This window comes from Microplitis demolitor, chromosome 8 (assembly GCF_026212275.2).
Source record: "Microplitis demolitor isolate Queensland-Clemson2020A chromosome 8, iyMicDemo2.1a, whole genome shotgun sequence".
NCBI classification, from domain to species: Eukaryota; Metazoa; Arthropoda; class Insecta; order Hymenoptera; family Braconidae; genus Microplitis; species Microplitis demolitor.
This window is the reverse complement of record NC_068552.1, coordinates 3061165-3077076: the sequence shown is the minus strand read 5'-3', so window position 1 is coordinate 3077076 and position 15912 is coordinate 3061165.

The window sequence follows — 15912 nt, the reverse complement described above, 5'->3', positions numbered from 1 at the left end:
TAAAATTGCATCTATAGTTCATTTAATTTGCTAGATGCGCTTATTTTTTTTGTATTTGATTAATTGTTAAAAAAAAAACCAAAAATTGTTAATTGTCTGCTAACTTCAAGATAATATTTAAAAAATTTTTATTCTATTTATATTTGATTTATTTATTTAAAAATTTAAAAAATTACCGCTTGTCAGTTACACTCACCCTCATTAATCAATTCCAAATAAAGATACAAATAATTTTTTCAAAAATAAAGTTTTCAAATTCTATATTGAAAATAATATGTAGTATCATTTACTACAAGGTTGCAGTAAATGTGTTTGTAGTTAAAAATACCACATAAATGATAAAAGTTACAAAATATGCGACAAATTTTACAAAGTTAATAAGTTGAATTTACTCCGATCTTGCGGTTAATTCTACTGCACACTGCAGTAACAAATACTCCAGGCGGGAGTTGAGAGTACTACAGAAGGAGCACTTCCCGCTATTTCGCCATTTTGAGGTTAATCTGTTGTGTATATTCAATTATTAAAGCGTCTCATAAGTAATCATCTGACTTTTTTAAAACCCAAAAATTAACAATTTTTTATTTTTTTTTATTCTGTTTGTTCTTACAGCGCATTTATGATAAAAAAATGTCGTAAGAAAAAAAATCAAGATTTCGATAGCTTTTTTGCCTTTAAAGTGTATTTATTATTTATTTATTATTAAGATGTATTTTTTTTTTTTAAACACGTTTTCATTTGTTTCTCTATTCGTACTCAACTGGATAAACGGTACTATCTTTGTTGCACTTGTACAGTAAATAGGAACTTTGTCCAAGCTTTTCTCGTAAACAAATGGAAGTTATCAAAAAATTCAAGTGCACTTTGCTAGTTTATAGAGTAAAGCATCAGGTCTCTGTCTTTATTTTACGTTTAAAACTTTTATTTCATAGAAAAACTTGGACAAAATGATCTGATAACAGTTAACCAAGATATTTTTCCTTGCTCCAAAGAAAAAAAAAATTTCTTGCTCTAAAATATAAACGTCTTTTGATTGAAAAAAAAGAAACCGTTGAGCCAAGAAAAAATTTCTTGGCGTGAAAAAAAATTCTCTTGCTCCGAAAAATAAATTGCTTAAGTGAAAATAAAAGTTGCTTGGGTCAAAAGAAAAAAAAAATTTCTTGATCCAAAAGATTGCTTCTTCAAAAGAGACTTAAATTTTTCTCAATCAAATTGCATTCTCTCAACAAAAGATTGACGTGTTGATTCTTTATGTTTTTTTTTTTTATCTGAAACGTATTCTTTTGTATTTTTATTTCGCAAAAAGTTTTTCAAGTGAACATTAATATTAAATATTAAAGTCATGATGTACTATAGGATATACCATAGTACAATTCAAAAAAGTACTTGTAGCTCAGTCAAATGACAGAGTACTCGAAGAAAATCGTACTGAAATTTGGAATTTAACAATTCTAAAATATCTTTCGTACCAGGGGCCCACTACAAATGGTAGGCGAAATCTAGTGGCGAGCACCGAACTACTCCCGCTGCTGCTGCCTAGCACCGGTGACTTTCCTCCTCTCCACATCGATCTTTTCTCCCAAGAAATTTTTTCTCTTGGCTAAAGCAACTTTTGTGTTCTTGGTTGGAGAATACAAAAATACTTGCGTGAAAAGAATAGTACTTGTTCTAAATATAGATTATATATAATTATATACAAGTTCTATATAATTGTATTCAAATATATACATTTATATATAATTTTATTTTTTTTTTTTTTTTGCATTTTTATATAGAATTATATACGATTGTATATGATTGTATACAACTAGATATAACTATATACGATTGTATACAATGGGATCGGGCCATTTTTTCTACACAATTTTATACAATTCCATTAAATTTTTTTTTCATCGGGTACTTGGAATAAAACTTCGAATCTATTGTAGTATTTTTTACTTTAAACTGCAGAACAATAATTCAATAGTCTTCGTTAATCTTCGGTTAATATCAGCATTTGTTAGGGAGGTTCGATCGAATCTAATGTAAAAAGGATTTTCCAACTTTAACTTGTTGCCAAATCTTTTTATTAAATCATATGAGTCAAAAATAACCAAGTCATTCATTACTTTCTTTACTTAAATAAGTAGTAAATTTTAATTTATGAATTCGTTATGTTATTATAAATTAAAATAATGGATTTTTATAACTGTTAGGTCGAACCTCCTTAAACGTTTTTTATTTTGCACGTGACAACTTACATGTTACGCGCACATGCTTGGAAAAAAGACGATCTCTCTATCTCTCTATAACTTGATACATATTTATTTTAAAAGTAATAAAATTTTTTGATCTTTTTTTTCAACACAATATAAGTAATTTTTTTTTTTTTAAATATTTATTTTGAGTTATTTCATAATGTAATTAGATGGTCTTGAATTTTTTTATAAATTCAATTACTTTTATTTTATTTTTGTTTTGCAGATAATGGTAGTTTATAGAGTTGGGTAGTTCAGAGCTTGAAGTTTTAAGCGTCGAAAAAATTATCAGTTAATAAATAAAATAAAATAGTAGTTTAAAATTTTAGCCATCGTCTAAAATTTTCTTTATAATAATTTTAAACAAATTAAAATTCAATAGATTTGTGGTTCATTACTTAAACCATTATGGTTTATTCAAATAAATAAAATTTAATTTACAAAGACTGTCATTGTTAGAGATTATTTAGCTATCGTCACCTGGTAACTAAAATAAATTCTTAATCCGGTGACAAAGGAATAAATTTCAACAGAAATATTTTAAGAAATTTGAATTTACTACCGGTAATTAAATTTTATATTTAAGTATTATTGGGGCTCGTAAGCTGCTTGTCTTACCAGCCAATATAAATTAAAATTAAGTACCACTAATCATATTATGAGTAACACTCGACCACTGACGCGTCAAAATTCTAAGCGTGTGCTCCAACAATCGGGTAGGCGGGAAAGCGAAGAAATAATCTTCGAAGGCATTAGTTCCTCTAACGGTAGGAATCAAAACAGGGTAGTGCATTCACCACCCTCGACTACGTCAAGCACTACGGTTTCGCCAGCGAGCTCGAAGATGCCAAATTATACTCCGTTACCCGGTATACCTAATTTGACCGTTACTGCAGACACTCCACAGCAGGTTAGACCGCCAGTAAGGCGTAGCTTGGGGAATATGGTAGCGACTACCACGTCTATGGTCACAACAGTGACCACCACTATACCAATCACTACCGTGACTCTACCCAGTACCGTCGTTACTACACCTATTACTGTTACAACTTCGTCTGGGTCAATTCAAACGAGCGACCCACAGGCCGTTAATACAAATGCACAATTAAATTTAAATTCAACAAATATTAATAATAATTTACGAACGTCTATGGATGAAGTATTCATAGAAAACCATCCACCGGTACTTTCACATCAAGTCCAGCCTCATGCGGGATCCGTTTTTCTTCCTGGCACCATTCCAGTTTCCGCACAGGCTGATCAAGCGGCAACTCAAACTACCCTGGCTCAAATTTTGAATTGTTTACAAAATTTGACCATAGCTATGAGCACGCAACGGGTAAACAATCAGCAAGTGCCTGTACAGTCAATTACACAAACTGTTCGCGAGGTAACTCACAGTTTTGGCGACGGGGAGTGTAGTACAGGTCACTTGATTCACGATAATAGGGCTGCTACGACCTCAGCCCTCCCGGAGAATTTACAATCAAGTACCAGTGGAATAAATAATGTTCACAACAATACGGCCGGTCTCTGTAATAATAATTATAATAATAATTTAAACAATAATAGTAATAATTACTCCATTATTAATCCTAGCGTAATTCAAAATAATAATTTAAGTAATAATCCACCAATAAATAATTACAACAATAATTTTGAAATATTAAGGGATAATTCATTCGCTGGTAATAATAATAATAATTTCAATGGGAATTACGATGGATATCGGATTAATAATGGTCAAGAAACACACCAAGAATACTATGACCAACCTAGGGCGAATAATCTGTTAATTCCAAACGCCGCGGCGGTTTCGCTACGTAAATGGCGCGATATAAGAGAAATTGTCAGAGCGTAACCAGTACGTTTTCTGCAAGGCGATTTAACAGCCAATAGTTTCTTGGCTTCATTTGAAGCCATGGCGTTTCGTGAGGGTTGGCTCATAACGGATTATGTAAAAATTCTTGGATATATTTTTACTGGGAAAGTTACTAAGTGGTATGACATGTACAGTAGACATTGGTCTGATTATGACCACTTCAAACGGGAATTTTTAAGAGCATTTGGCTCACAAAAGACGGACACTCAGTTAATGATGGAAATTGGTCAGTTGAGACCAGAATCTGGTGAATCGTCAATAGATTTTACGTTTAGAGTTCAACAAAAATATAATAAGATGCGTAACCCACCTCCTGAATCAGAACAGGTTACGTGCATCCGTAATCATTTGCCTAGGAATCTTTCTACCTTAGTATTCTCTAGGTCAGTAAACACTTATGATGACCTCTTATCGGTATTACATGAGGCTGCCGCGCTATTAGAAGAAAATAAACGTGTGTCTGAGCCATCCGATAGGTCACACGCTAAAACAAAAGAAAAATCGCGATTCTCAGCAGTGCATTCGTTCCCGCGTACTCCAATTTTGGTTGAAATGATAAATGATAAACAACCACTCGTTATCGAGGAAATTAGAGAGGGTGATGACGGCAAATTAATTGTTTGTGCATCGACAGCTACTGTCCAAACTCCTCAAAATAATTTTTCATCAGATAAATCTCCAAAGAATCGAGTACGTTATTCCTACAACGCGAATAATAGTGGCAACTCAAATGTCATATCGCGTACGTTTAGTGAAGTTACTGCTGGTCGTAATTCCGACCATTACTTTTGTTTTAACTGTGGGCAAAATGGTCATCTGTCTGAACAGTGTATGAATAACAGAGTAGATGTCTGTAACTTTTGTTTTAAAAGAGGACACGTCAGACAAAATTGTTTTAGAGTAAATGACGATTCATTTAGGCCTGGATTTATGAGTAGTTCAAATTTACGTCCGTTAGCCATTCCTGTTCAATCAAATAATAATTCGAATAATAATAATTTTAATAATAATAGTAATAATTATAACCTGAATCATGGGCAACCAAATGTGAATAAATTCAATAGGAGAAACCCGAATCCAAATTTTAATAATTTTAATCGAAACAATCGTGGTAACCGTTCGAATCGTTTTGTTCGTAATAATAATGTTAATAATAATTATGATAATATTAATAATGTAAACAACCATTGTGTCGAAGTACAACCGACCAGTGCTGGCGAGATTAGTCGCACTGATCAGTCAAAAAACTAGCTTCGCCCTCCTATTCCCCGAGGAAAAAGGGCGCGAAAGCTAGAAAATCTAGAAAAACAAATAAGAAGGGGAAATCGGAGCCCTAGTAGCTATCATTCACATCAGTTCTGGTTGAACAAACCAAATAAATTTAAAAGAATTTCAACAAATAATGTAAATGATTTAATTTCGGTACCAGACGGCGGCTTAGAGCGAACTGTCGGTCCAGTTGTTGATAGTAATATTGAAAATTTAATAGATTTAAGTTCGGAACCAGACGGCGGCTTGGTGCGTACTGTCGGTCAGAACGAACAATTCAATTCAGATAATGTAATAAATTTTAGTTCGGAACCAGACGGCGGCTTGGTGCGTACTGTCGGTCAGATCGAACAATGTAATTCGAATAATTTAATAAATTTTAATTCGGAACCAGACGGCGGCTTGGTGCGTACTGTCGGTCAGAACGAACAATTCAATTCAGATAATGTAATAAATTTTAGTTCGGAACCAGACGGCGGCTTGGTGCGTACTGTCGGTCAGATCGAACAATGTAATTCGAATAATTTAATAAATTTTAATTCGGAACCTGACGGCGGCTTAGAGCGTACTGTCGGTCCAGATAAAGAATTTAATTATGAAATTGGGAAAAATTTATTTTCGAGACCTGATGGCGGCTTAGAGCGTACTATCGGTCCGGTCGTGTCAACTAATGGTGAACTGATAGGTGATGTAGTATTAGAAAATCAAATAGCGAATATAGCGAGCTCCGTTTCAAATAATAATGATAATGAATTAGGGACTGAGGTCAATTTAATTGACCTGCACAGCCCAGTATCGTTTGGAAATAATTTAAATCATGTTACTGAAGATTTAATTTGCTTTGATAATGAAAGTAGTAGTGGTAGTAATTTAGAAAATTTGGATATTGAAGAAAATCCATTTACGCAGTTTTGCGATATATATGATAATACGAACGGTTTATCGATTTTTAATAATTTGTCTGTTGTAAATAATAAATTGTCCGTTTCAAATAATATTCATTCTATTTTAAATACTGACGAAATTAATCATTGGGAAGGCTTGAGGGAAGAAGCACAGCCCATGGTTAATTTACCAATGTCTAATAATTTAATTGAGGAAATTTGTGCCGGTCTTGATCGTTCTGTTCTTTCGGTCGAAAATAATCCGAATTAAATACATCAAAAAATCTTAGAGACTTTAGAGGCTAGCAATTTTATTGTGTCAATTGGTTCAGACGAATCGGAAGAACCAAGTTCCGTAGACGTCCCCGGTATGGCATACCTATGTGGTCTGGAGCCACTTGAGAGTGATGAGGAGACTGAAGAAGAGTGGGAGGAAGAATTAGACCCAGGATTAGAACCTGAAGGTCCAGCTGTTAGTCATAACTCTCCACCATCGTGCTCTTCGCCTTCGCGCGCGTCGTATCTTCCTGAGATACTCAGAGATAAAACATTACCCTCACGTATCGCCAATCGTATTGCATCTCGGACCAAATTTTACACGGGTACTGGTCCTGTTCCACCAATGATTACAGCTCGTATACCGGTGTCCATCTGGATATTCGGGGTGCAAGTGAACGGTATTATTGATACGGGAAGTGAGAGGTCCTACATCAATCGGCGAGTGTATGACCAAATACGTGAGCTTAGCTCTGGTCAATTACAACAGGATGATACGAACCGTCGGGGAGTTCTTCTCGCGAATCATACCCAATGTAAAACTATTGGGGGAGCTCCATTCATCATTCAAATCGGTACAATAGCAGGAGAGCAGTATTTGAGTGTCCTCGAGGACCTGAGCTATTCAGTAGTCCTAGGTATGGATTTCGCTCTTCAGTTTGGAATATTAATCGATTGCGCTACTAGGACTTGGCAATTCAAAGTCACTAATGAATATCATCCTTTCGAGTTTATAAATTTTCGTGATAAACGAACTAGTTGTCAAACCTTGACTTCGGATCAACAAAAGGATTTTGATGTATTTTTAGAATCGGAAATGTTAAAATTCGCGGAGTTACCGAACCAAGGTCTAACTGACCTCGTGCAGCATAAGATCGTCTTACAACCGGGAATTAAACCCATTCAAATCCGTCCGTATCGGCGTAGTCCTGTTATTGCGGCGGAATTAAATAAACAAATAGACGAACTGCTCGAGAAAGGTTATATTAGGCCTAGTAACAGTTTCTGGTCGTGTTCTCCGGTAATGGTGACCAAAGCCTCGGGTGGTTGGCGTTTTTTAAGCGCTTTACATAACGCGAAGTATATTACAACCATGGATCTCAAAGAAGCGTTCCATCAGGTTTTAATTTCACCGGAGTCCATTCCTTATACTGCCTTCTCTGTCGAAGGTAGGAGGCAATTTGAATGGGTTCGCATGCCTTATGGTCTCGCGGGAGCACCGTCAACGTTTCAAAAGGCCATGGATAAGCTTCGAGAGAGGTTTATCGAGCGAATACATAAGAGAAACCTACCGAGTTCTTGGACTGAAAAGGTTTTTGCGTACCTGGACGATTGGGTAATTATAAGTGAGAATTACGATGAGCATAAAGCCATTTTGTCTCTTGTTTTTGAAATCTTTCGTGAGACTGGATTATTAATTAATCCAAGTAAATGCAAATTCGCGCGATCTGAGGTAAAATTCCTTGGCTTCATTGTAGATAGTGAGGGTCTACGACCTGACCCTGAGAAAATAGCACCCATCGCGAATTTCCCTCGTCCAACGTCTCGTAAGCAAGTACGCAGTTTCTGCGGGCTTGTAAACTGGTACCATAGACATCTACAAAATGTCGCGAAGGTCCAAGGGCCTTTAAACAAATTATGTAGCGTAAATACAGAGTGGAAGTGGGGTGAAAGAGGAGTGGAAGAGGAGAAAGCTTTCCAAGATCTTAAACAAGCTCTTGTCAATGCCAAACCTTTGGCTGTACCGCAGCCAAATCTACCTTATTATTTATATACTGACGCGAGTGATACGGGTCTAGGCGCGTTCTTGGTTCAAAAGGAACCAGACACCGGGAAAGAGTTCCTTATAATATGTTTAAGTAGACTGTTACGAGGTGCCGAAACACGATATACTACAACTGAGAAGGAGTGTTTGGCGGTTGTATGGGCCGTAAGAAAATTAAGATGTTATCTTGAAGGGTTTCCATTTGTTGTGGTTACCGATCACGCTTCATTAAAATGGTTCCATACTTCAAAGAATCCGAACGGTAGGCTTGCCCGCTGGGCCATGGAACTCTTGGCCCACCAAATTACGATCGAACATCGTCGTGGAACCGAGAATGAAGGCCCGGATGCCTTATCGCGCTTATACGAGGACCAGGAGCCTGTAGAGTGGTCCGAAGTCCTCGATGAAATTAAAACTAAAGGCGTAGATTTCGTGCATATTCAAGTTCGCTCGTGGTACGATATAAAGAAAGCTAACGTTAGAAAATATCCTGAGAATTTTGTTGATTGGCGTATAAATAGTGAAGATAAACTAGAGTATTATAAACCTGATTACTCAAAAGAATATATTGACGATCAAGATGCATGGAAACTGGTTTTAACAGAGAATGAGATCCCCGATATTTTAAAGAAAAACCACGATGTACCGGATGCGGGTCATTTGGGTCGCGATAAGATGTATCATCGGATACGCACAAGCTACTACTGGCCTGGTATGTATCGCGATGTCGGCGAGTATGTTGAGAACTGTGAAACTTGTAAAAAGGTCAAATATAAACAGACCTCGTCTCAAGCGCCGATGCGCACGCGACAGCCTATCGAACCTTGGGCCATAGTCGCGGCCGATGTGACTGGCCCATTTCCGCGATCGAAAGCCGGTTATCAATACGTTTTGATTGTACAAGACCTATACACGCGCTTCATTGAGGTCTTTAGACTTCGTAAGCAGACGGGACTAAATGTTAAGAAGAGTTTACGTCGTGTTTTCTCACGCTGGGGATACCCTCTGTTTTTAATCACAGATAACGGCAAAGAATTTATTAATCAAGAGATTAAAGATTACTTAAAAGAAACGGGAGTAAAGTCAGTACCAACCGCGATCGCGCATCCTCAGAGTAACCCGGTTGAAAGAATTAACCGTACTCTTAAACCGATGATTCGAGCATTTATTTCGAAAGACCAGACGTCGTGGGATGAGCACTTAGGCGAATTCCAACTTGCTTATAATAGTAGTTATCATGCCTCACTGCACATGTCGCCATACTACTTGGTTCATGGCAAAGAACCACGGCTGTCGGGTAAAATTACTGGACTCGAAATAGATGACTTGGACCTCGATGATACTGCGTGGCGTATTCGGGTTAATCGCCTTGATCAATTACGGCATAAAATTGAAGAAGTAATGAAAAAAGAAAGTGAGAAACAAGCCGTATATCACGATAAGGGACTTAAAGAGCCACCCAAACTGCAAGTGGGTGATCCAGTATATTACCCAAATCGAAAATTGAGTAAGGAAGCCGACCAATAGTCGTCTAGTTTGGCTAGTAAATTCTTAGGACCAGCCATTGTTAACAAAATCATTAGTCCTTTGGTCGTTAAGTTAAAATCAGAGACTGGGAAAATTTTGGGCAATCATTATGTACCCGATTTAAAATTGCCCAGGCGCAGCCAAAGGCTGATGAAGACCGTTTAACTTTCCTTCAGCTTCCGAGCCCCAATCTCAAGTCTGGCGACGGGGAGTATAACCGGGCAGCGTTGGTTTACGACGTGAGAGTGCGGCTCTCTCGCTGTCTCAGTCTTGATTTGGTCTTTCTCTATCCTTCTCATCGCAGCCTGATTGCCGAGTTTGGCTGAGCTAGGCGTTAGACCACAAGGGATGATTCCACGCAGCAGGTGACCGTAAATCGGTCATGTGCGCATAATTAGGTAGGGGTCATCGGAGGTTGGGGCCTAAGACGACTAGATAAAAGAGACGATTCAAGTGCAGGCGAGGAATTCAATTCAAGCGACACTCAAGTTCAAGTGTTCGGCTAGATAGTCACGCTGAAGTCATTCTATTGATTCCACAAAATTATTAAATTCGTCCTAGTGATTAATTTTGATACAAGTGGTTTATGAAAACCAAAATTCGTTAAGTTTTTTTCGTGAAGTGATTTGCCACAGTGTCAAGCACCAAGTCCATCAACAGCCCAGGAACTGGAAAGGAAGTCACACTAGGATTCGCCATGCAGCGACGCCCGATTCCTGCAGTACGTCCTACTCAATAAAATCCAGATAAGATTTATAATAAATTTATTAATATTTATCTCTTTTCAACGCGATCTAGCGTAAATAATTATTAGATTTTATTTTTCCCGTGTTCATTAAGCTTGGTGCGTTAAATAAATTTATTTCATTGGCGCTGAACACTTATTTATTTCTAAAGGAATTAAATTAATAAGCAAAGGGAAATTTTGTATATATTGGGAAATTGGTTAAATAAAATTTGTATATAATAATTAAATTAAGCCTAAAATAACTTTCATCACCAGTGTCTTTAGAATAAGTTAAATTTCAACCGCGTGTCCGGTCAAGACGAGTCGACCCATCCCTGAGATCTATTTCCCGCGTTCAGAACCAGCAATATAATAATTAAAATTCATATTTATAATTAATAATTAATTATTTAATCGGGAAATTTTGTAACTGTGGTTCGTGGCTACTGGACACGAAGTAGCCAAGGTCACCGTTATAGTGTCGATTTTTGTTTTTTAAAAAATCACTTGGTTTCAACGGAGATTCGAACCCTGATCTCCTACGCGTGAGTCCTATCCTATGTCTGACAGCCCGGTGTCTCCTTTGGACAAAGGATTCAGAACTTGTAACACATATTTGTATATGCTATTCTTATCAACTTTTAATTTTATCTATACATAGTAGAATTTACTATACATGATTGCAATACATGAAATAAATAAATTAATTTTTAATAAAAAAGTCAATGAAAGACATGAAAAAAAAAAAATAAATAAATGAAATAAAATAAAATACAACTTGTAGGGATCGAACCCAAAACTTTCACTCATCATACAACTACATTTAAAAATTTATCGTATTATATGTGTAAACAATATTAGTAGTAGTAGTTGTACACAGAATAAAAATGCTTGACTAAAGGTAAATATAGTAGAAGGACAATTTGTGGTCACTGATCTATTTTAAGACATTTAATTTTATCAATTAAAAAATAAAATATCATTTTCGAATATTTTTAGTCGTCAAATTTACCCCAAGTATAGAAAATCAGCCGAAAAATGGATTAATATATTAAATTTTTTTTAATTTGACGATAAAAATATTTTTTTTTTTTTTTTATAATTTATTGCGTTAAGCGTAAATATACAGCTTTTAGCAAGAAGTGCCCGAGGCATTACATAAAATATAACATTGAAAAGTAATACTTAGAGTAAATTTATTTAACATTGAAAACCAGCAAGAGAGTGAAGGATTGTAATAAGGCAATAGACAATTAAAATTAAGAATTAAAAGTTGAGATTGAAAAATTGATATTGAACTAAATATATGACAAAATTTATTGCAATAAGGCCCAATTGCGGAGCAGGATACATTTTCTTGAGTAGTTATAGACAGCAAATATTGATTGTTCGGTTGACGCATTAAGTAGAGACAATATACCGGTGTCATCAGGCTTTAGCTGGCTCAGGTAGTGGTTTCTGTAAGGTGTAAACAGCGGACACTTCATCAAGAAATGTTCAATGTTGTCAGGTTCCTGCAAGTTACAAAGAGGGCAAGTGTTGTCAGGATCTAGTTTGCATGACGTGTTGAGAAGCGACAGATGACAAATGAACCTGTTTGCAAGTCTCAGTTGTGCAAAGACACGCTTAATCGAGATAGAGTATCTTGCCAGGAGATAGGTCGGTTCACGGTCTTGCGGCGATCTAGGAATTATTAGCTGAGCATATGTTGATTGTCTATAGGATTCGAAGTCCTTGTTCCTTAAAGTGGCCCTGTATCTATTGAATATTTCTTCTGTCTTGGACTCCCAGATGTCTGGGTCAAGTGTATAAAATAGATCCAGCTGGTCACATTCCATTAGGAATTCTCTTAATTGTGAAGCTCAATTGAACTTAGAGGTATGCTGTAATTCCATTGTAAGATTAAAAGTCCTACGCAGGCATATTTTGACCAAGTTAGAGTCATCTGAGCGTAATTTCTTAATGAGCCAAGTCCAAAGTAACTTCATTGCCTTCCAGGCCAGAGGTGCCAGGTTGAACTCCAGTCTAATTGCCCAATCAGCGGCGTTACGAGGAAGGCGTAGTAGCTTCTTATAGTAGAAACACTGTGCAGTTTCAAGTGAGTTGCGGTATCTAAGACCCCATGCCGGAAAGGCATACAAGAGTACCGAAGCAACTAGACTTTCGAATAGTTTATTATAAGCATCCCAGGAGTCACATTTGGCCTTAGAGAGTATCGAGATAGCAAGACCAGTAGCGCTTTTTGCTTTCAGTATAGCTGTGTTGAGCGCGGCAAGTCCTAGGGTTGATGATGAGATTTTAACACCCAGAAAGTCCAGCTTGTTGACAACATCTAAAGGAAATCCATTGTAGGCTCTAAAGGATTCAGGAATTTGCTTAAGTCTGCCAGCTGCTTTGTAAATGATGATGTTGGTTTTCTTTCGGTTAACTTCAAGTCCATTGCACGAGCAGTAGTCATGGAGGGCTTTTAGCTTCCTGGAGAGATCCACATGAGAGTGAGCAAAGATGGAGGTGTCATCTGCATATAGCAAGATGATTAGGTCGTTCAGTCCATCTATGTTTAGTCCAATAAGTCCTCTGTTCCGAAAGAACTCTTCAAAGTCCCAGAGAAAGAAGATGAAGAGATCAGCACTCATTGATTCACCTTGAAGTACACCCCTGGTTACATCAAACTTGTCTGAAAGGTCACCGTTTGCTTTGACTTGAAAGGAGGCTGTTTCATACAGAGAAATGAGGATGTTTATAAATTTGCTGCTCGCATTTTTTCCTTGTAGCTTTTGCCATAGGCGGTGGTGAGGGACAGAGTCAAAGGCCCTTTTAAAGTCTACAGATATACCAAAGATTTCTCGCCCGTCCTGGTGTCTAAATTGTAGCTGAAGAGCACTTATTAGAATGAAAACTGCATCCGTACAGCTGCGTCCTTTTCTAAATCCTAGTTGTGATTCTGGAAGAATTTTTTCAGAGTCCATCCATTTAACAAATCTTTTTTTTAAGATTAGGGTGAATATTTTAGTTACAGCATTGACTATGGCAATACCCCGGTAGTTAGCAGGATCGGTTCTGTCTCCTTCTTTGAAAATCATGGTCATTAGCGCGTTAGCCCAGTTGTTCGGGACAGTTTCTGAATCGAGAATTCTGTTGAATAGATCCCTTAATAGGTTCCTCCATGGCCCAGTGAGGTTTTGGAATACCTCGTTCGTCAGAAGATCAGGTCCAGGAGCCTTAGCATGTTTCAAGGAGGATAGAACATCATCTAGCTCGTCAAACGAGATTTCGGAGTCTAGCATTTCGTTATAAGGAGTAGATAGTCTGGAGTATATACCGCATCGTGGGTGATAGATGTTGGCAAAGAAATCATTCCAGGAGCTAATTGATATTATTGAGCCTGTTTCCTTTGTACGTAACTTTTCTTACTGCGGCCCAGAAGCTAGTTGGATTTGTTAGATTGGCGAAGGCGTCCTTAATGTTTTGCATATATGTTTTCTTTTTATTAGCACATATGTCTCTATAGGTCTTTTTACAGATTGCTACATTAGTATTGGAATTGGTCGAAAACCGACAGGCCTTGTAAGTACGAAGAGCTTTGCGAAGCTTTCTCTTGGCCTCTTTACAATTAACGTCAAACCAAGGGTTCAGGCGATAAGATTGCTGTACAGAAGGAATTTTTGTGATCAAAATACCCGCCTTGTCAGCCGCTTCGAATAACGTGCTGTGTAATAACTCATATAACTGTTTGGTTTGAAGGCTGTTGGTACTGGGTGTTTCAACTGATCGTAGGTACTGTTGGAATTCATTCACACAGCTGTTTGTCCATTTGATACTTGTGACAGGCTTGCCAAGCGGGGTAAACGAGCTATTCAAGTTGCCGTTTGATAGAACGTTGAGTGACAGATATACTGGTCTGCGATCAGATAAAGAGGGCTCCATAAGAACTTCAAGATCTAATACATATTGCAGACAAGATGCATCCACCCAGACGAGATCAATTATTGATTTGCCTCTTTCATCAAAAGTCGGTTGCGCTGGAGAATCTGATATGGTTCTACCATTGATGAGAACAAAATTATTATCAGCCATAAATTCAGTGAGTTTTCTGCCTCTTTCGCAAACAGTTGTGTCAGTTGTGCTCATGCAATTGTTCAGAGCAAGTTCTTCAAAGATTTCTTCAGGCCAAATATCAACTTGACCAACTTTAGCATTCATATCGCCTCCAAGGACAAATATTTCAAATTGATGTTGTGCTTTTATGTGATCCAGGGTATCCTGCAACAAACCGAGTAAATAATCCAGATCCAGACTTTTTTTGAAATATACAGACCCGATTATTAAAGCTGTGTCAGCAGCCTTAACCTTGTTGAATAGCCACCACGGGGATTCCTCTATAGTTTCTGAGGTGAACTGGTTCTTGATTGCTGTGAGAAGGCCTCCACTTGCTCGGCCTACATCATGATCTCTCGTAGCGTTTGCACAATAGGTCTGGTGATTTGGTAGGTATGTCGGAGAGATTTGTTTGGAGCACCAGGTTTCACATACTAAAATTATGTCATGGCTGTGAATAGATTGACAGAGCGCTAGGTTGGACAGTCCATGCACGTTCCAATAGGTTATTCTAATTGTCTTACTGCTCTTGCTGGTTTTGTTTAATTTTTTTCCTGGGGGGAAGTGGTATCCATCGGCATTTTGTCGCTGGAAAAGCTCTTTGCGTTAATGTTGTTGACACGTGTGATAAGTTTATTATCTTCGCTGCACCATTGGTACACTGTGCCATCAACAGTTAGAGTGTTGCGACTTCGCAATACCTTTTTGCCTTCTTTCTCGAACTTTTTTTTGGCATTTATAAGTTGCCAGTCTTCTTGAGATTCTTTATGGGTTCGGTCAGGGTGAATGTAGACTTTTGTACCATCCAATATTTTATTTTTATTTTTCATGACAACGGATTTTAGGTCTGAGTTTTTCAGGTTGACAATGATTCGCTTTGTGAATATATTGATTGCGCCAGTATCACAATCTATGTTAAATTTATCTTTAAGAAAGTCATGTACAAAGGTGACCTGGTTAGTAGCTGGCAGCGTAAGACCAGTAATTGAAATATTATTCCTCTTACGTTCTTTCTCTAGGTATTCTGGTTTCCGCGCCATGTCCTCAAGCTTCTTGTTAATCTCATCTTGATTACCTGTTGGTAGATTCTTCGCCTTCGATTCTAGGATGGTTGAGAGTTCTTGCAGATGTTCTATCTGGGATTTTTTGATTGAATTTGTCTCCAGTGCAGTGATTCTGGCATCGTGACTAGCTCTGGATTGCTGGTATTCCTCCTTGAGCTTGTTTAGGCTTTCTGTAATACC